Source organism: Amblyomma maculatum, chromosome 1 (assembly GCF_055883805.1).
Source record: "Amblyomma maculatum isolate TAMU_Amacu chromosome 1, ASM5588380v1, whole genome shotgun sequence".
Lineage (NCBI taxonomy): Eukaryota > Metazoa > Arthropoda > Arachnida > Ixodida > Ixodidae > Amblyomma > Amblyomma maculatum.
The window spans coordinates 57,659,275-57,681,351 of NC_139344.1; positions in this window are offsets into that span (position 1 = coordinate 57,659,275).

Sequence of the window (22,077 nt, forward strand, 5' to 3'; positions counted from 1 at the left end):
AAAAAATACTTTTAACACGGTCCTGCCCCCTACAAAAGATGGGATGTCCACGAATGCTGCAGGCGCCCCATTAAGGCTTAAAATTAAACTTTGGGAAATTGGTGTAGAATAATGCCTTACATGTAATCACAATGAATGAAAAGCATTCAAACGAGAGAATTTTATTCATAAACTTCTTAGCCACCCATGCGTGATAGTCCGTGCACAGTTCTAAGTGGCAAGATGTACTTTCGGGACATCAGTGCGAGAGGAGCAACATTGCAAAACGCCGCAGTATGTTTACCGCAAGCTGTTACTTTTTCATGTTTATGCAACTGCATTCTAAGCTTAAAGTAATGGTATTCCGTGCTATACACGGATAATGGGCAGTATACCGCTGCCACACGTCCTGTCTAGCAAGAGAATGATGATCCTGTACGGAATGGAATGAATCGTGTTATCTTCACGAAGGCATAATACCCTAAATTCTTTCACTGACATGTTGACCCGACTTCTTGCCCAAGCTAGTACCGAACAAAGTACGTACGTGGTAGACTGAGGTTGGAAAGGGCAGGTTCAGAACGCTTTGTTCACGATCGGCGATTAATTACTGAGACAGCTTAAGTTAATTCAAGTAAGAGGATCCCATGACAAGCCTATCCTGCTCTGTTTACACATGCATCACCCCTAAGTATATGCGCCGGAGCGCGAGAGTTAAAGGTAATAGAGAAGCAATTAAAATAATTTGATTAAGGGAATATAACTAATAGAAAATAACTGCAGTGATGTATATAACGAACATTGAGCTTTTCATAAATGCACTAGCATCGGGACTTCGTAAAAGAGTAGTTACACTCCACACGCCTTAATATCGCTAGCAGACAACTACTTAGAGCCGTGCTACACCATTCGTCTCATAGATGTGACCAATTCCAGCAAATTAGTGCACTAAGTGTCCGCCAAGATGGATACGTAAAGAAACCGCAAGCTTAATGTGGAGCCGAATGACTTCGCTTGTGACAGCTAAAGAATACAGCGGCGGCTTTTCAACACGAGCCCAATATGCTCTCACGCAGAATTGTTCTACATAAATCGACGATATTGTGTGCGAGTCAGTGGCAGGATAGGAATGAAATTTTTAAAGGAATGACATGAAAATTTCAAAATGAAAGGCGAAGGTGGTCCAGCCGAGCTCCTTCGTATTGACTGGACACGACGAAATTGTTCGTGCGGCTACGTGCGCTAACATATAGAGGTGAGTGCATTAGCCGTGTCGTATCGAATGATATGAAAAGGCCAAATAAAACAAAAGTTCAGGTGGGAATGACACGGGAACACCTGGAGGCCCGAACCCCAACCCTGAACCAGATCTCCGGTTAAGCCATGGACTGGTCATCGGTAACAGCATACGCATGGAAAGATCGAATGCACTACTTGACATGTTTTTGTAGTGTCAATGAACATGCCGCGGTATACCACAGAGCCCACAGCTAGCAACAAAACGGTTTTGTTCATGCTTCTGTGATGTTGCGCATGAGGGTTTAAGTGCGTGTCTTTTACCTTTTTTATTTATTTTTACTTATTTCATACTGCAGATCATAGTAGAGATCAAAGCAGAACATCTTCGCCTTTCACAAGCAGACTCCTTTCCATATCCCCTACCTCCTTATATTTATTTTATTTTATTAATTATTAATTTATTTATTTATTTTTGCTGGAAGCTTGCATTCACCGCTGGCACAAATTTCACCGGCTTCGTCTTGTCTAAAAAAACCAACGTTGATCACCGTGCCGGCGAAGTTAAATAAAACTGCAGCAGTAGGTTTCCTTCAACATCTAGGGATCTTTCACTTCACATGTTCACCTGGAGGCCCGAACCCCAGCCCTGAAGTATATTTCCGGTTCAGGGTTGCAGACCCTGAACCGGAGACTCTCGGTCTTATCAAGCGACGTTCTTGATAAGACCGAGAGTGTTAGTTTAATTTTGCCCTTATAATGCAGACAGACCCAAATTAAGACATTAGGTAAAGAAATAATTATCTTCACTTAAGAGTAGCTGATTAGAATAGTAATGTCGTACTCCTGGCGTAGTTCATACGTTAAATCCGTGATCGAGTGCAACTAAAGCACGACTTCGGCTTACTTCGGCTGTTTACTGATTGGATGATCATCACAGCGAACGACAGAAGTGAAGAACGGAACAGAAAAAAAAGAAAAAGATGCAACGCTCCACCGCCAGTCCGCTTCCGAAGTTAACCCGTAGTCGCAGTGGAGCACAGCGCAGGCAACGAAAGGGAAAGAGGGGGGAGCAGCGGAAAGCGTGGGCATGACGGCTCGACAAGCGGCAACTTTGGTGGCGGAAAACAAACATTCGGGCCCGACACGTCATTCCGCCGTGTCGCGCAGGTTCTATATCCGCGCTCCGTCCGTGTCCGGAGCCGAACGGGACGAGATTCGCGGAAAAGGCCGGCGAGAATGACCCAGGGAAAACAAAAGAAGCGGGAGGGAAGGGGCATAAAAGACCCCTTCACCGAAACAAAAATCGAAGGGAAAAGAAAAGGAACAGAGCCAGAAGGAAGAAGAGAAGGGGGCTCGCCGGGAGTGGGCAGGGCGGGGAGGTGGGAGTGGAGGGCGGCAGACAGCTCAGGGCACGTACACACGCAGACACCCAAAGAAACACGGCTCGGCCCCTGCCTCGCACTGGCTGTGTAAACAGGCGACAGGAAAAGCCAACCTGGGTAGAAAGCTGCGGCAGTGCAGAGGTCCGGGACGCGCTAAACAAACTGGCCTGTCTGCGAGCCAGTCAATGCTGTCAGAAGGATTCGCGCGAGGGATAACGTGCATTCGCAAGGGCGAGGAAAACGGTGCTTCCCGCCTTCCAACCCTCCTACCGCGGCCTTGCGTCTTTCAGTGCTTCTCTCCCCTTTCGAACCGGTGAGAACAGTGGGGAGAGTGGAAGGAGGAAACCGGCCTCGCGGAAACCGAAGAAACAAAACTCCGGGATCCCAGGGGCAAGCGCGTGCTAACGAGGCATTCCGTAGTAGGGGATATGGCCGTAATCTCGGATCAATGCCGCATTTGCTCGGACCTCTGGATCAGCTGGCGAATTATCTGTGTCGACGCCAAACGTCCCGCATGTTCCGTAGTTCCTAAGTTAAGGGCCTTGGCACAGTTTCTTAGCTCCAAATACGCGGACGTTTAGTCGCAGAAGTTTACAAAACTGGCCATGAGGGAGCAAAGAAGAAATTCGAAGCCTGTTAGTCATTACCAACTACGCAACGCCCGAAAAGAGGACAGCTGTGAATCCTAGTTGGCTATCAAGTGCTTTCCACTGGCTTGAAACGAATAGTGGAGTCGCCTGTTGGATATTTCCTTTTCCCAAGAGCGTCTTCGTTGCTCTCTCAGTTAAACAATTTGGTGCTCGTAGCTGATTTCAAAATTTCAAAAGGGACATGTAACGTGAGACGACGATCTTAGATAAAGCTCTTACACGCTGCTGGAATAGAACTCAGCTGGTCTAGCTGGTAGCACTCTAGTTTAGGGCGAAAATAAAGTTTTTAATCAATGCAAGTATGATTAACTACTTTTCATGCGTTAGGTAAAACTTTCAACTATACGCTTGGAAAGCTTGAAGTAAATTTGTATGGATACCGCCTTTGTTCTAATTTTAACTCAAGTTTTTCCCTCCAGCAAATGTGTTATCACCGGTGCGGACAATAACAACATTTAAGCTGCTTTGACAAGCTGATATCGCTAGGTCCAGAATAATTGGGGCAATGCACTGCCAAAACGGAATGTGTTTCCAGGAGTGGAGCAATTTTCCATTGCCATTGCCGTGTTGCTTCGAAGGAAGTCTCTACGGCTTCTTTGGAAATTTCACCATTGGAAAACATTATCCTGCTCCACAGCCAGAACAATGATTGATATTTATCCGGTGTGCTCCACTACGGTGCTCCTTAGATATCAAGCCCCATATGCCATGCCAACGTCGGCGCGGAGTTGTGGGGGTGCTGTGGAGAGCGTAGGCGCTGGCCCCGACTCAAGCAGTTCATGACAAAGTAACGTGGCGGTGCATCATTCACGTAACCACAGCATCCCAAATTTAACTGCCTGCCGGGTGAATGAACAACTGTGTTTCCTTGTCTGACAGTGCCCCGCCGTATACTATATTCCGTCTGCGCAAACCCCGGAAGCGTTGTGAAAACAGACCCCCAAGGCAGGGCGGGGCCGGCTGACAAGGAAGCCCCGCTGAAGCCGGTGCGGCGTAACACAACCCTTGAGCGGCTCACCCCTCGCCGTATGGGCATTCTGCAGCCTTTGCTCCCATCTCGACGCCTCTTTTCTCCTCATTGCTTTTTTTTTTATCCTTTCCTCTCTTCCTTTTGTTATCCGTTTAAGCCCTAGCTTCGTCCGTCTTTTCTTTTATATTTTGCTGGTATTATTTCCTCTTCTTTTTGCTTTTATTATCTATCGTCTCATCTATGAGGCGTAAGGCGCTCCAGTGCAGAGAAGGGCAACCTCATGAGGTTATATAGACTCGAATCTCATGAGGTTGCCTACCTCCGTTCAACGCTGTATCAGAGTCCCCATACTGTGTAACTAATATAGCTCAAAGAATCCTTTCTTTATTCTCCATTGAAGGCTGCAGTTGCGTGGCAGATAAACAAACGTCGAATGTCGTTCTGTTGCTGCAGTGCCGAAGGTGACGAAATGGCTGGTTTGATTTCTGGGAACCTCACGAAGTTGCCAACCCCTTATGCAGTCTTACAGTTGCATTTCCCTATAATATTTGCGTTCGGCTAAATTTAGCTCGAGGGATTTAGTGTTAGGGGGATGGTGCATGGAGACAGCTTCATCCAAACTCTCTGGATGGTCAATGACTGACTAAACACAGGGACAACATCAAGGAAAATTTTTTCATTAGTCGTGAGTTCGGCCCTTTTATACACTCCGGCAATATTTATTGCTAAAAAAACATGAAAAATACTTTCTATTTTACTCTGTTTTTATTATTTTAGCTTTTGTAGCTTTGTTGTCGTTCGTTCGGCAGCAATAGAACCATTCTTTGCTGAGAAATTTGGTATTGGACACAGAATACGTTTTTCCGGCCACTTAGCTCTAACTCGTGATGTTGGTCATATAGCATAAGAATTGCATTTGGAAACCCCGTGCTTGCTAACTGGAAGTAGGGGGCGTGTGTTCTAGCACCGAAGATATGCTAGCAAACGTACATGACGTCACTGCATTTTGTTAAAGGAACCTGCCGCTACAATCATCATATTCAGCCGGACTACACCCACTGCAGGGCGAAAGCCTCTCCCATGTTCCTCCAATTAACTCGGTCCTGCAGGGCGAACACCTCTCCCATCTTCCTCCAATTGGCTCGCATGTGCTAGTTGCATCCACTTGACCACTGCGATCTTCTTAACCTCACCCACCCACCTAACTTTCTACCGCCCCCTGCTACATTTTTCTTCTCTTGGAATTCAGTTTGTTGCCCTGAGCGACCATCGGTTATCCTCTCTTCGCACTACATGTCTTTCCCATGCCCATTTCTTCTTGATTTCCACTAGAATGTCAGTACCGTGAGTTATTTCTCCGACCCACTTTGCACGTTTCCTATCTCTTAACGTTACCCCTACCATTTTTCGTTCCGTAGCCCTCTACGTTGTCCTCAACTTAGGTAGAACCCTTTTCGTTGGCCTCAACGTTAGAATCCCATAGGTGAGCACAGGTAAGATGCAACTGTTGTATACTTTCCTCTTGAGAGATACCGGTAAGCTGCTAGTCATAATCTGCGAGTGCTTGCCAAATGCGCTCCATCGCAACCTTATTATTTTTGTTATTTCCCTTTCAAGGACCGGATCTGCAGCTACTACCTGCCTTCAGTTCAGTTCAGTTCAGTTCAGTTCAGTTGTTCAGTCGTGTCTGACTCTTCGTGACCCTATGGACCATATCACGCCAACTGGCCATAGGGTTTTCATGGCAGGAAATGGAGTGCACGTTGCCATTACCTTCTCCAGTGAATCACATTTTGTCAGAACTCTCTGCCGTGACCTGCCTATCTTGGGTGGCCCTACACAGCAGAGTTCATGACTTCATCGAGTTTCGCAAGCCCCTCCGCCACGACAAGGCAGTGATCCATGAAGGGGTCTACTACCTGCCTTAAGTAGACATATTCGCCTACTACTTACAGTGCTTTGCTACCTGATGTAAACTACTGTTCCTTCCCGAGGCTATTGAACATTACCTTAGTCTTCTGCATATTGATTTTCAAATCTACCTTTCTGCTTTTCCTGTCCAGATCATCAATCATTCTTTGCAGTTCACCCCCGAGTTACTTAGCAAGGCAATGTCATCAGTGAATTTCAAATTACTGAGGTATTCTCCATCTATCCTTATCCCTAACTGCTCCCATTCCAGCTCTCTCAGTACTTCCTCTACGCAGGCTGTGAACAGTACTGGGAAGATCTTGTCTCTTTGCCTAACACCTTTCTTTATAGGAATTTGTTGCTTTCTTCATGCAGAACTATGGTTGCTACGCAGCTACTATATATATCTTCCAGTACTTTCACATACGGCTCGTCTACACCATGATTTCGCAATGCCTGCATGACCGCCGAGGTTTCTATTGAGTCAAATGCTTTTTTCGTAATCAATAAATGCTATATATCAGGGCTGGTTATATTCCGAGCATTTTTTATACCACCTGGTTGAATGGTATGGATATGATCGATAGTAGAGTACCCTTTCCGAAAAGCTGCCTGATCTTTTGCTTTATTGAAGTCTATGATTGTCTTGATTCTATTAGCGTTTACCTTAGTAAATAGCTTATACGTATCAGATAATCAGCTGATTTGTCTGTAATTTTTCAAGTCCTTAGCGTCCCTTTTATTAGGAATTAAAATAACGGTTGCGGGCTTCCATGGTTCCGGTATACCGTCGGCGACGCAAGGCCTTGCGTGTACAGTGTTGCCAGTTTTTCTAGCACGATATCCTCCCCCCCCCCCCCCCCCCCCCTTTAAGAGATCTGCAGTTACCTGATCCTTTGCAGCTGCTTTCTCCCTTTTTAGATTTTCTAAAGCTTTCTTAACCTCGTCCTGCGTCACTGGCGGAACGCCTGACTTGTTTTCCCTACTACCAATCTCATTACTATCCTGACTACTTTGGTTACTTTGAAGACTTACAGATCAGTATAGAACTCTTCGGCTCCTTTTACTACCTTGTCCATATTTGTGATGACGTTCCCGCCTTGTCCCTTAGCGCATGCATCTGATTATTGCCTATGCCCCATTTCTTCTCGCTTTAAGGCTTCCCCCGTTTTTCACACATGCTCAATTTTCTCCATTTTATACTTCCTTACAGCGGCCACTTTATGCTTATTTATTAGCTTCGATATCTCGGCCAATCCGATGTGGTCTGTTGCATTGGAAGCTTTCATACTCTGGCGTTTCTTAATCAAATCTTTCGTCTCCTTGGACAGCTTACCGGTATCGTCTTTAACTATCTATATACCGCCTATATACTTCTACAGCGCATTCAATAATGATCTCTTTGAAATTATTGTTCATTGCCTCTAGGCTAATGTCGTCATCCTCGGTTAGAGACGAATATCTATTTAGTAGCGAGATTCTGAACTTTTCTGTCCTCCCCCTCATCGCTAATTTGTTGATGGACTTCTTTCTTACTAATCTGTTGCGTTCTTTCTTCAGATTTAGGCTAATTCGGGACCTCACCATCCTGTGGTCACTGCATTGCACTTTCCCGATTATTTCTACATCTTGCATAATGGCGGGGGTTGAACACATTATGAAGTCAATTTCATTTTTAGTCTCCCCGTTCGGACTTTTCCATGTCCATTTCCGGTTCTTCCGTTTGCTGAAGAAGGTATTCATGATTTTTAAGTTATTGCGCTCTGCAAACTCAACCAGTAACTCCCTCCTGCTACTCCTAGAACCAATGCCATAGTCACCTACTGCCTGGTCTCCTGCCTGCTTTTTCCCCACCTTGGCATTGAAGTCGCCCCTTAGTACAGTATACTGCGTCTTTACTTTTCGCATTGCCGATTCTACATCTTCGTAGAAGCTTTTAACTGCCTGATCATCATGACTACATGCATAGGTGTCTAGGCCTGTACAACCTTCAGTTTATATATATAGCTTGTTAAGCTTAATTACGATGCATGCCACCTCCTCATTGTAGCTTTAAAATTCCTCTATATTACCAGCTATATCCTTATAGGCAAGAAAACCTACTCCTAGTTCTTGCCTCTCCGGTATACCACAGACTATGCGTGTAATCACCGTCAGGAAAATGCTTCAAGCAGAATAAGTTTGCTTTGGTCAGCTTGAATTTATCTCTCTTCTTAGCAGCGTCCCGTTGCTCTGCGAGCTTTTGGCATTGCGAGAAACCATAGAAGATGGCATCGTCGCGGCCACAGGCATCCAAACGCATGCACAGCAGTGTTGGATAGGGTGCACAAGGCTAAGTTAACATGTTTTATACGTCCACAACGCACGCAAAACGGGTAACAGCGCGCCCCGAAAGATCTCTCGGGTGGCTCAGTGCGGCTTAGGCTCAACAAAGTGACGTCACATCGGGCAGCATGTGTAGCATGCGGGAGGTTTCCTCTCCGCTGTCCTCTAAAGCGGTCGCGCAGAGCGCGGGAGATTTGAATGGCACGTTTCCCGTCGGCGATTGTGCAGGTGTTTTCTGCATAATAAAGAAACAAATACCTTCACCGATGTGATCACCGAATAATCTCCTTCAAAACTTTAGAGTATTAGTCAATTTGAAAACCGCCTGAGGGCCCTTTCAGTCAAATTTCCCGCATTCACTTTGCCGCCACAGTCACGAAAGAAATTACGTATGCTTCTCTGCGTACCATGCGACGGCAAGTGCGGCATTCGCACTTCCACCACATTACATGCGTAGCGAGAGCCGCATTTGAGACAGAGGGACATATTGCCTCGTTTTGTTTTCCTTCTATCCTCCAGGCCAATAAAGCGTCGCATCCGAAGACTGTAGAAAACGCTGAAAAAGCCACGTCAAACTTTCGAGATCCATACCCCACCAATCTTATTTTCCTAACGCTCGAAACGAGAGAAGATCAACTATTTTCCAAATCGTTGCATCAACGGGAGCGGTGTACTGGTATCAAGTGCTCAAAGTATTCTAACGATGAGCGCGGCATCACGGCGCCAGCTTAGAAGAGCGTTCAGCGAGTTTTGCTTTGCGCAGTGCCCAACCTCCCGTAGTAGCACGGAGCTTCGAAAGTACGAAATCGGACAGCGCACATGCTACACGCTTATATTTTAGCACCCAAAGAAAGCGAATAGCAGCCTTATACTGCAGCTACCCCGGAGAGCAGCGGCCACCGACAGCAACCGCCACACTGCCAATCGGGTTAGCTCCCTGACCGGCGGAGCAGCTCGGTTACTTTTGGCAAAGACGGTAACCACGCCGTCGATTAATTTCCTACCGCAAACCAGCCTGTAACCTGTGTAGCAGATGGATGCTAAATGGGAAGCAAGATGGTATATGACGTCACCCTAAACGCTGCACAAACAAGTGTTGAGTCACAACTTTGATACGAAACATGTTTTATATATATATATATATATATTTTTTTTTTTTGCCACTTCCTGTTCACGCTACTCAAGAAGTAGGTGAGGCTTTCGCCTTAATAAAACAGACTGCTTTGTACGGTATTTTTGACGAAAATCTGAACTGTCAAAGTCTTAGTGCGGCGCACAGCGGAAGAAGTTCTGACTACTCCAGATTCTCTGCACATGCTTTTTACGCATTTTATTTCGCGACTTTGCCAGGACCGCAGGGCTCCTGGGTCGCTGCGGCATGTCGGCGGTGTATGAGCGGCGGTCCTTTCAAAGCGCCTTTCCAATTCAACTACACCCGGTGCGGACAGCGAGCGCGAAACGCACAATGCGCGCTGCCACACTCCATTAGCAATTAGTTCTCGACTTCGCCGTCAGGAAATCCATTTCCTAGTCTTTCTTTTCACCGCGGTTCAGCGGCTATGCTTTGCAGTGCGGCCGACTCATGTGGCGACGAGATTCCTTTGCACCAGAGTTCTGTAAAGAAATGGCTCTCTTTTTTGCCTAAGAGCTTTAAAGCGGGACCGGCGGGCAGCGCAAAGTGTGCATCAATTAGTTTACGCAAGGTAGTTTTTTTTTATTTTCATGCGTCATTAAAGAACTTCCAAATGAAGACGTGAAGTTGACTGAGTTGAGTTCGGTGAGCGCACTTGCTCATGCAGCTGCGCTCAGAGCAAGTTGTCTGCATGCCAAATAACCAGGAATATGTGGTGTCTTGGCGCTTCTGTGCATTACACTTAATTTTCGCAGTTCTATAACTTTTTTTTTTTTTTTACCGGTTTTCGGGTCGTAATTTAAATGCTGCCTGAGGTACCTCGGTGCGGTCTGTACAGGTGGGCCGTACAGCAAGGCGCACATTATGAGCGTAATATAGTGCTCAGGGATTGAACGAATAATTAACTCGAAATAGCTAGTCAACCTTTGTAGATTCGAGTTTAGCGGCCAAAAATATATTAAGAATTGAAGATTGGTAGTTATAAAGGCTGACTTCAGCTTTTTTTTTTTTTTTTCTTATCGGCAAGCCAGTTCGAAATATTTAACTTCACAAATGCGCAATGTTTAGCTTTTAAAGTTGGCTTTTCTCAATGCCCTTTTTAAAGTAGTGTCGCTCACATTTCTAAAACAGCAAATACGGAAGCTGTCTGCATATTGTATGCCGTAAAAGCAGTTGATGTGATTTCCGTGACAATAATATAGGCCTAGCGACGCCATTTTAAAGATGTGCATTGCTGGAAGCCGACGAACTAAAAGAAAAAAGAAGAAAAAAAAAACATTCGACGGGAAATATTTTTTAGAGCGAAGCTGAAATGCCTTTTGTTTTTTTGACGATTTTTCGAGGTGCGTGCATCAGAATATATGAAACTTGTAGATTAGGTTCACGAAGTGGTTTCGCGCTACCATTTAAAGTTGTGCCCTAATGTTCCGTTAAAATTGCGACAATGTTCTGGCTTCACCTGAATGCATTGCAGCAGTGCGATGAAACTAGAAGATGACGTCATTATGGGTGACGCTTAGAATTTCAACAGTTTTAGCCACTTTTTTCTGCGACTCGCCCGATGCTGCCGAGCAACGCCTCGCGGTCTTTACCTTCGTTGGCGTTGGTCTTCTTCATCGGAGCAAATGTTTCCGCATTGAAATTGCATCACCTCTACAAACAACGTCATCATTGGTATCCCTACTTGTTATTGTGTACTCTGGAGAAGACTGAATGCCGAAATAGATTTATTCAGTGATTACGCTGTCAATTTAAATGCTAGCGCACACCGGTTTGACGTGATTTAACCTTGCTCTTCATACATACGACTCCTTTAATTTAGTGCAATTCTAAAACCGCTTCACTTGCCCTTTAAGGCATTGCCGATAAAGAACATTTTAAAAACTGGATTTAGCTCATATGTTTACAGTCTATAATATTTCAATCTTATGTCGGCCCTTTAAATCAAAAGAAAAAATGCCGATTGGTTAATTTTAGTTAATTTTTCTTTTCAAAATTGAGGTGTACATAATATCCACTGTGCTATACAATCCATCTGCACTTACCACACCGACGTATCTTCCGCAAGGTTTAAAATCGTCCTCGTCATCATCTTCACCAACATCATCAGCCTGACTATACCCACTGCAGGGCGAAACCCTCTCCCATTTTCCTCCAATTAATCCGGTCCTGTGCTAGCTGCATCCACTTGACCCCTGGGAACTTCTTAACCTCATCTGTCCATCTAACTTTCTGCCGCCCCCTGCTACGCTTTCCTTCTCTTGGAATCCAGTTTGTTATCCTAAGCGACCATCGGTTATCCTCTATTCGCACTACATGTCCTGCCCATGCCCATTTCGTCTTCTTAACTTCCGCTAGAATGTCAGTAAGTCGAGTTATTTCTCTGACTCACTCTGTACGCTTTCTATCTCTTAACGTTACCCCTACCATTTATCGTTCCATAGCCATCTGGGTTGTCCTCAACTTAAGTAGAACCCTCTTGGTTAGCCTCCACGTTTCAGCCCCATAGGTGAGTATAGGCAAGATGCAACTGTTGTATACTTTCCTTGTGAGCGATACCAGAAAGCTGTTAGTCATAATCTGCGAGTGCTTGCCAAAAAAGGATTTAAAATAAATGTCTGTAAACAGTTTTAGGGGCACACATACCCGGTATATGCATCAGCAAGCGTTAGAAGAGTTCGGTTTGGGACCAAAAGATGAGAAATTTCTTTCAGCGATACGCTCTCAACGATGAACTTCGAACAGTTTGAAACACAACAAAACCGCCTCAAAGGGGCACCTGATTTCAAACGCCACGCACTATTTTCGCAAAAATTAGTTTTTTTTTTTCCTATATATATCCAAGTAGTGCAAGGAAAGCCGGCTAACTTATCTTGCAAAGCGAAATTTCAATGCCTATTTTTTGCTTGTATATGGAGCATTAAATTACACCAAAGCGTAATATTTGCGAAAAGAATCTAAAGTGTTAATATAAGCAGTTAAACACACAATACCTATTCCTTTTTTCAGACACTGTAGTCTTGAAAAGTATTAATTTAATTTTTTACCTCCAACGGACTTAAAAATGATGGAAATTATAACTAGTTTTTATCAAGGTCGCGGCCAGTAGTGTGAGCTGTTTTTAAATGTAGTGGCCTCAATTATTTTTGAAGAGGTGTACACTTTATGGAGGTCGTGTTGTCGGACATGCCATAACAATATTTTACTTGCCAGAAATCATGTAACACTGCTTTTCCTTCTATACACAGCTGCAACACAGCAGTCAGATGCGCCTCAGGACTAATCATGAAGCGAAATATTAGCTTTAAACGCCAGGAAAATTCGGCTCACCCGTTGGTCTATCGTAGTATACGTATGCACATTCATATTTCTCCTGCCGCCGTGGCTCAGTGATCAGAGCGCTCAACTGCTGATCCAGAGGACGCAGATTCGATCTCATCCACAGCGGCCGCCTTTCCATGCGAGCCACACGCATCGTGCCCATGCAGTGTGCGATGTCAGTGCATAATAAACAACACCTGGTGATCGATATCAACCGGATGCTATCATTATGGCCTCCCTTATATTATAAGCCTGAGTCGCTTTTGAGGTTAAACCTCACACTTTTTTAAAATAACTACGTGTTTTGTTTTTTTTTTTTCATAAATCAACTTATCTCCTCTTTACAGCAAGCTTTTTTGCTTACGAATGACCAACATATTTCGTTTTGTATTTGTTTGTTTCGAAATTTAATGCTTTTGTGTATTTGCCACAACTCACCTCTTTAATGTTTTGATGCGACTGCGGGCAAATAAAACGAAATGAAAGGAGAGATATCCGCTAGAAATGCAGAACATTTACTCGCAGATAGCCGACACAAGTCAGGCGTACGAAAGTAAACATAATTATAAAGTCGCGCTAATGACAAATTAAGGTTAACCTATGTTGATTCATTACCAGCACATTAATGCCGAAAAAGCTGCATTCACTGAATATGTCTTGTTTAGTGGTGCGTGTACCGCGCTATTTCCCCAACTTCATACAGTGTACCGCATTACACTGCCGGGCCTACTACATAACCCGTGAAGGGTCGTCATTCTTTCATTGGTGGGATAGCTGGTTTATATGAGGAGTCAGCGATATTCCGTGCTGTAAACCACGAAATCCTATATGCAGATCCAGAAGTTTCTAGTTTTCTGCTCCCTTTTTTTCCTGCCCCTATTTCGAAAGTTTTCTGTCGGATACGAATCTAGAACGAGACCGCAGATATCGCTCAAAGTAAACACTTCTGTCAATGGCCTCGAACATTTTTCATGACGCTGCGGTTAATTTGATAAGGCCATGGCGAATCCCCTTTCATGTGCAGCACTGTCCAATGGGATTATCCATGACGTCATGAAAATCATGCTACTGGCAGGAGGGCCCACTTGGAGGGTCATGGCCGGGTCGTTCTGAGTATAGTTTAAATAAAAAAAAATTTGCCGACGAATACGTTACTTCCAAACGCGAAGTTTGAGCGCAGCTCGTCAGCTGTTTCACCTTTTCGATAGATTAAGGCAAAGATTTCGAGCAAGACATGTATGTACAGTTACAGACAAGTTCTTTAATTTTTCACACATATTTCTTCAAGCAACACTCCACTAACAGTTCTTGACTGTCATGAAGGAAGCTAGCTTTGTGGTTGGAGAAATAAAGAGAGCAATTAAGTTATCGGGAGGCTGCAGGAGGCAGCGTGTGGGCCCATAGGAACTTTGCGCGGCGAGGAGATAGCATCGACTGACTTATGCCGCTGACACCGGAAGCGATTTCAAGACAACGTGGCTCTGCGTTTCGGCTTCGGATGCATGCACCGTGATCAGCTGATGGCAACCGGAGAACACCGTCGCCGCCACGCAGGAAAGGGGGGGGGGGGGGGTACACGCAGCAGCGAACGGTCGTGGCAGGAGCGCGCGCAGCAAACGGAGAACATGCGCAGTCGCCGCCACGCAGGAAGAGGGGGGTTGAGCTGGGGGACTGAGATTGCGGCAGAGCTGGTTACGAGGCACGACGCCGACGAGGCGAAACCCAGGCACAGGCGACAAAGAGCTGTGCTCTAAAAGCAATTTTGCAGCTTAGCTCGGCTAAGCCCGGTGTATCGTCGCCTAAACGAGGACCCTCGGAGTTGCGTCCGAGGTAGGGCTCCCGTTCCAGAAACAGCGTTCGAGCTCAGATTCGGAGCTGGCGCACTTCTTTCTTCCACACATCTGCGCGTCTTCGTCTTCAGCGCATGCTACATTATACCCCCCCCCCCCCTTCCATTCGGGAAACATCGGCCCGATTCTAAATTGAAGTGGGGCAGAATAGTTGTCACTGTTACTTGGCATGAAAAGGCTTAAAGCGGACCACGTGGGCCACTTCAGAACGCTTGGAACGTCGGGGCTCTGGGGCTTCACGAGGAACGACTTCATAGTCCAGGCCTCGAACTATGAAGCCTCGGACGCAACTGCGAGGGTCCTTGTTTACGCGGCATTTGGTGGAGGTGCTGGATGTGACTTTCATGCGCCGGTTCCCCCTACAAGCCGGGACCCAAGCCCAGGACGCACCCCTCAGGTGGAGACCCCAGTACATCAGAGTAGACGCCGACTGCAAGGTCTGCCTCCCGAGTGTGATCCTTTCTCTTTCCAGAAACCAACTTGAAACGTTGGTGTAAGCGTGATGAATCCGCCAGTATAGAGAACTCTGGTCCTGCTCCCCCACCAGCGGGATTCATCACGTTTCCACGGCCTGCCCCATGACGACGCTGAAGACTGATTGGAGCAATTAGACCGGGTGGCTGTCTTCAACACCTGGAACGCTGACTTCAAGCTGCGCCATGTATACTTCACACTGGAAGACTCTACGAGGACATGGCTTGAAAATCACGAAACCGGACTTCGAACATGGGACACATTGAAGGCGGAATTGTTGCATACGTTCACCAGCACACTTCGCAAGGAAAAAGCTGCGCTGCTTTTAAATAGCCGAATACAACATCCGAATGAAAGTGTGACGATCTACACCGAAGAGATGAAGCTACTCTTTCGACACGCAGACCAGACCATGTCGGAAGATAAGAGAGAGAGAGTGCAGAACTTTTTATTTATTCCAGCGGATGAAGAGGCTCCGGCCCTCCGTCGCTTGGGATGGATGGCGGGTGCCCCGCCTCAGACGCAGGCCGGCAGACGTTGTTGGCCGGCGGCGTCCCAGGCCAGCTGGATGGCGGCTAGCTGGAGCTCAGGGTCCGAGCAGCGCAGCATGGTCTCCCAGAGTTGCGGCGTCAGATTTAGACCCCTCCCGGGAGAAAAGGGGCAGTCCCAGAGGATGTGTTCGAGGGTCCCTCTCGAGTCACAGTTTGCACACAATTCAGATCTTTCTCCTGGGAGCATATGGCTCACCAGGAGCGGGTGCGGAAATGTCCCAGTCTGAAGGCGACGCCAGGCGACGGCCTGCCTGAAATTTAGGGTAGGGGCTGGCGCAGCAGCCACCCGTCTACTGAGTCTATAATGCTGCAGAATTTCTGTGTAAGATTTGGCACACTCTATGGTCCCCGCTCCAAGTCCCCCCTCTCTGCCGCCGGCTCGGTGGTAGAGCCCTCGAGCCATGGCATGGGCGGATTCGTTGCCGGGAACGCCAGTGTGCGATGGAGTCCAAATCAGCTGTATAGTTCGTGAGATTGGTGATTGCTGTAATATTCGATTTGCCTGGGGAGCAATCAACCCACGACTGTAATTTCGTATGGCAGTTCTGCTGTCGCAGATCACGAAACGCGCCTTTGTCTGGGCGCAGGCTAAAGCTACAGCCACTTCCTCAGCTGCCTCAGGAGATCTAGTTTTCAGGGTGACCGCGGTGATCGGTCTACCCGACCCATTCGATACCGCTGCAACCATAAAGGGGCTTGCCCCTCCGGCAGCATCTACAAAGGCTACTTCCTCCGGCGGCAGGCGGCTAAATTTCTTACTGAGCATTTGAGCTCTTTTTTCCCGACGCTCCGTATGGTGTTCGGGATGCATGCTTTTTGGCAGCGGAGGTATCCATAGCCTGTCCCGTACAGCCTTGTCTATTTCAGATTTTGTCTGAGCGCCTCCCCAAGTGTCGTTGCCCAGTTTTTCTAGAATGGATCTGCCTGCGGCGGTTAGGCGGAGCCGTTCTACCTGTGAAGTGCGCACCGCTTCCGCGATTTCATCCCATGTGTTATGGATGCCCAGTTGCAGGAGGCTAGCGGTGGAAGTACAGCGCGGGAGTCCAAGGGCTCTTTTAATACTTGTGCGGATGAGGCTCTCTAATTTCTGTCGTTCTGCTGCCTTAAGGGGTAAGTATGGCGTAGAATAGCTGATTCGACTAATGATAAATGCCTGGATTACGCGCACAAGATTTTTTTCCTTTAGTCCTCTGCCTTTACTCGAAACTCGGCGGATGAGGCTAACTGTTTGAGATACATGCCGCTCAAGCTTTTTAATAGTTTCTCCGTTGTAGCCATTATCTTGGAGAAGGAGACCTAATATACGGATCTGCGATACCTGGGGAACTTGATGTCCTTGTACCAAAATCTGTATATCCACTTTACGCTCTTTCCGCAGGCACCGTGGATTGTAAATTAAGAATTCTGATTTTTCCGGCGAGCAAGTAAGTCCACGTTCTGCTACAAACCGCACGATCGTGTCCACCGCCTCTTGTAGCGTGTGTTCAATTACGGCATCGCTACCCCGGCTGATCCATAGTGTAATGTCGTCAGCATAAATACGAAAATTTAAATGAGGGTAACGTCGTAGTTGTTCTGGTAATTTTGCCATTGCTACGTTGAAGAGAAGAGGCGAGAGTACCGAGCCCTGAGGAGTACCCCTACTGCCCAGAGGGAAAAGTGACGATGTGCTATCGCGAAATTTAAAGCGGGCACTACGCCCACTCAAAAAGTTTTTGATGTAGTTATACGTTTTTGTCCCTACATTCAATGCTGATAGGCCGTCCATGACTCCCTGGTGTGAGATATTATCAAATGCCTTCTTTAGATCGAGGCCAAGGATGGCCTTAGTATCTTTACTCTTGGACCGGATAATGTCATGTTCCAACTGGACCATGAGGTCCTGAGTCGAGAGATGAGAGCGGAAGCCTATCATTTCCCGCGGGAAAAGGTCGTGTCTATCAATATATTTGGTGAGCCTGGTTAGGATAACATGCTCTAGTAGCTTTCCCAAGCATGATGTTAGGGATATTGGCCGTAGATTGTCTATCCGAAGTGGCTTACCAGGCATTTTATTAGTGATACCATCTGGGCCCGGTGCCGTGTTGGTTCTAAGCCGAAAAATCTCTGCTCTTACTTCTGCCGTGCTAATAGGGGCATCAAGCTTATCATTGGCGTCCCCTAAGTAATCAGGAAGGGGCATCCTGCTTGTATCGCTAACATACAAGTCTTGCAACTGAAAAGTGCGCCATTTGATGAAAGGTGTTAAAGAACAATTGTTTGCTGGCCTAGTGCGAAGTCCACTAACAGTAGGCGAATTCATCAGTGAAGCGACCACCATCAAAAAGGCACTTGACATGCGCGCCCGGCAATACCAGCGCACTGCTGTGTCCATGGTCGCCGCCAGTGCAAGTGAAGCCATACAATTTTCCACTGAATCGTTGCGTGATACGATCTGGGCGATAGTCCGGAAAGAGGTGGGCAAATACCTGCTAATTCCACCACAGCCACACATCACCACAGGTTTTGATATTATCCGTGAAGAAGTACAACAGGCGCTGGGCATGCCCTCACCCGTCACAGCACCCAGCACCTCCACCAAACGTCGCGTAAACGAGGACCCTCGCAGTTGCATCCGAGGCAGCGCTGAGGTTCCAGAAACAGCGTTCGAGCTCAGGCTCGGAGCTAGCGCACTTCTCTCTTCCACACCTCTGCGCGTCTTCGTCGTCAGCGCATGCTACAATATAAGGTAAACCTTTGTTATGCTTGGTTATGCTGTGTTGCTAAGCCAGGTTATACTCATAAAGATAGCCTAGTTTAGTTAGCGGAAGTTAGATTAAGAATGGTCTGACGCGGTTTGCTGCTGCTTAACTCCCTGAAGGCTGTCTGCAAACGTCCAGGAAACGCATCCGAAGCACCGGTTCCACTGCGCGACTCCTTCATGGCTGTCTGTGAACTGAAGGACACTACAGCTTGGTCTAGGCTACACGAAGGTATCGAGGGCATTTTGAAGGGGGAATTCCCAGGAGGCGAGCCAAATAGCAAACGGTGGTGGTGGAGGAAAAGGGTAGGCAAGGGACTGCAAAGCTGTGTGGCATTCTGTGAGGTAATGTTTTATATATGTGAAGATATGTACCGTTAGGAATAAAGGGGTTACGAAAAAAGAAGAGCATCCGCCTCGTATTCGGGAGGTAACAGGTTCGATCCCCTGTGTCGCTGGGTGCCTACCGGTTCCCAATGGGTAGAAAATTTCACTCGGCCTGTTGCTCGGCTCTTCTGGGGTGAAATGCTTAGGAAAAGTAACCACGGACCAAGAATGCCACATAATGGGCTTTTGCCGCGCGAGGCGGACTTATTGTTGTCCGATGGCGGAACAGATTACTGCTCCATCGGCACAACTATTTGGGACCTATGACCCCTTTCCCAAGCATTTCACCCCGAAGAGCCGAGCACCAGGCCGGCTCCGAAGCGGCGTCGTTGTGGAAGAGCATCTGCCTCGCATTCGGGAGGTACCCGGTTCAATCCTTGGTGCCGCCATGTGCCCACCGGTTTTTCAATGTGTACAAGCTTTCCCCCGCCTTCGTGCTCGGATCTTTGGGGTGAAATGCTTGGGAAAGAGGTCCCAAAAAGTTGTGCCGGTGGGACTGTGATTCGTTCCGCCATCAAACTACGATAAATCCGCCTGGCGCGGCAAAAGCCCATTATGTGCCCTGCTCCTGCTGCCACAGGATTGGCCACAGAGTATATGAAATGGAACCTTGTCTACCCAGCCTTAATGGCCTGGACTTCCCTCCTGGGAGTGTTAACATAGAGCATCAATACATTACAAAGACAACCACTAGACAGCGCAGTAACACACATAGCACAACCTTGGTAGTGTGCTGTTCAAAACAGGATGAGTGCCCCGAAGGGCGTGCCGGAGTTTCGGGAGCCTCTCCCAGGTGTATCCCCTAAGCGAACCGGTCGCCAGTGTGGGGCACACCTGTACCCAACCTTTATTCCGGTGGGTGTCCGGCTGTGGGCTTCAAACCAACCACCTCCCGTAGCCGAGGCGGGGGACCAGACCACTTGGCCACGACTGCGGTGGGTGAATAAAGAGAAGCAGCAAGTGTGCGAACTAAAAGAAGCAAAGCAGCAGCAGAAGAAGAAGAAGCGAGCACCTCCGGCTCTGGGCGCGGCACCTATGAATAAGGAGCGGGGCGCCGGCTCCGCTCGCCGCACCGGAGGGGTAAAATCTGACCCGACGATGACGTTGGCTCCTGTTAGGCTAGTAAAGCTCTCGCTTTAAAAGGTCGATCCTTAAGATTATCAGTATAGCTATAGGTACTTGTTTTATCCTTATGTTACTCTTGTAAATCATTTAAAAACGATATGTAAATTCCTTAAAAGAAATGTCGCTATATTCCGGTTAAATGTCATATTCTACGTGATGGGGAGAGTATATTTGCAGGTCGTGAACAAAACGTTTCACGCCATGGTGACATAACATCTACGTCGGAGCCTCCTTGTCGTTCGTTCCTTCCTCCATGTTCCTTGACGGTTCCTTGAGGGCGCGCGTATTTTTGTTTATTTTTTCCCGGCGGCTGGTTGGCGTGCACGGTGAAATGAGGTGGCGGAGGGAGCCGCGAAGTTTGCTTCTCCGTAGCGCATGGATGTTCGTGGTGAGGCCGAGAAGCGGGAGGGCCAAGGGAGCTAAAATATGATTTATTCCATGGCATTACGTACTCTTCATGACATAAAGTGGAGAATGCAACGCTGACAGCTTCATCAGCGAGGGGTCCTCATACGGGCTGGGGCATATTCTTTAGGACATAGGTACTCGGTAGGTCTTTCTGCGGTCTGGTATCCCCTGCTGTCACTGGCAGCGCGTTTGAGTAGAGCTGCTTTCGGTCGCTTTTTGCGTTCACCGGTTTTACAAAATAAGAAAAACCTTCGGTACAGCAAAGTTATGGGAATATCTTGTAACTTTTTCTATTTAGTGACTCTCTTTGTATTATTAAGCACCCAAAAATTCGTCACAGGGGGTTCGTGAATCTTGTATAGAAAGTAAGAAAAAATAGACCAAGACAGCCAGCCCTATGGAAGTGCGCCAGCCACGCGCGAGCATTTATGCTATGAGTGCTTCGTTTTAGAAATCTGACTCGACACCCGAGTAATATGCCATTTTGCCGTTCTCCACTGTGTCCACTGGCATATCTGCTCGTGGCATTCCTCGCTACAGCTATACACCGCCCCTCCAAGCGAGCGGCATGTGCAGCTTGGATATGTTATTGGAAAGACGTTCGAAACTCTACCACGATTCTGGCAGGCCACGCGCTCCCATCAATGTACTGTGTCGTGCCCCGAGGCGCCAGGCCAGCTTACCAGCCCCGCCTGTCATCTTTCCAGCGAGTCGGACATAAAAGATCGATGACAGCACAGCCTCCCTCCCCCTTATTTTTTGTTTTTTGACAAGGTGCGTGGACGTGATGTAGTGTATATGAGCACTAGCTCATTAATATGCCACGTGTTTCCTGCAAACATTATCCTTCTGTGTGTGAACCAGGTGTCGGTTCATGCAAATCTAACAACCTACCCTTTATTAACGTGCACTTCTTCAGTCCTTGGCATCTTATTGTTACCTGTACCCCGCCGCGGTGACTAAGTGGTTAGGGCGCTGGACTACTGAGCCGGAAGATCCGGAGAAACGCAGTGCGCCTGTGAACTGTGCGACGTCTGTGCATGTGAAAGAACACCAAGTGGTCTAAATTATCCGGACTCCTAAATTGTGGCATTCCTCATAACTTTTGGCGCTTTAAACAGCATAAGCCATAAGCCTTAATTATCACTACCTGGGAGTATATATCAATTTAATTTGTACTGCGCCTCTTGCTATAACATGTAATTCTTTAGTCCCGAGAGACAAGTCTCATGGGCACCATATGTAGTGTTTGTCTGATGAGGACACAGCGCAACGTAGTCGATAGATCTTATCTCCACAATAAATTTCCTCGGGGCCCTCTGCCGCTGCGTTATGCACACTCTATATCTCAATGTTATTCACCCGTTAATATTGTTCAAGCTCTGATAGCTATAATAAAGCGAAAGTTTTAAGGCACCAATTCAGCGGAAAAGCCGGCGTTGTCCTCTCGACCTCCGGCCTACTCCCGAAAAACCCCTGACTGGCCGGCCGGGTCATGAAGTCACACAATATGTCGCCTAGAATTTTAAGCACCCCACAACACTCAAACGAAACGCGACGTCACGCATGAAAAGAAAGTGATTAAAACACGATGTTGAATGCAAAATAAATGTTGCCCCATTTCTGCAATGGT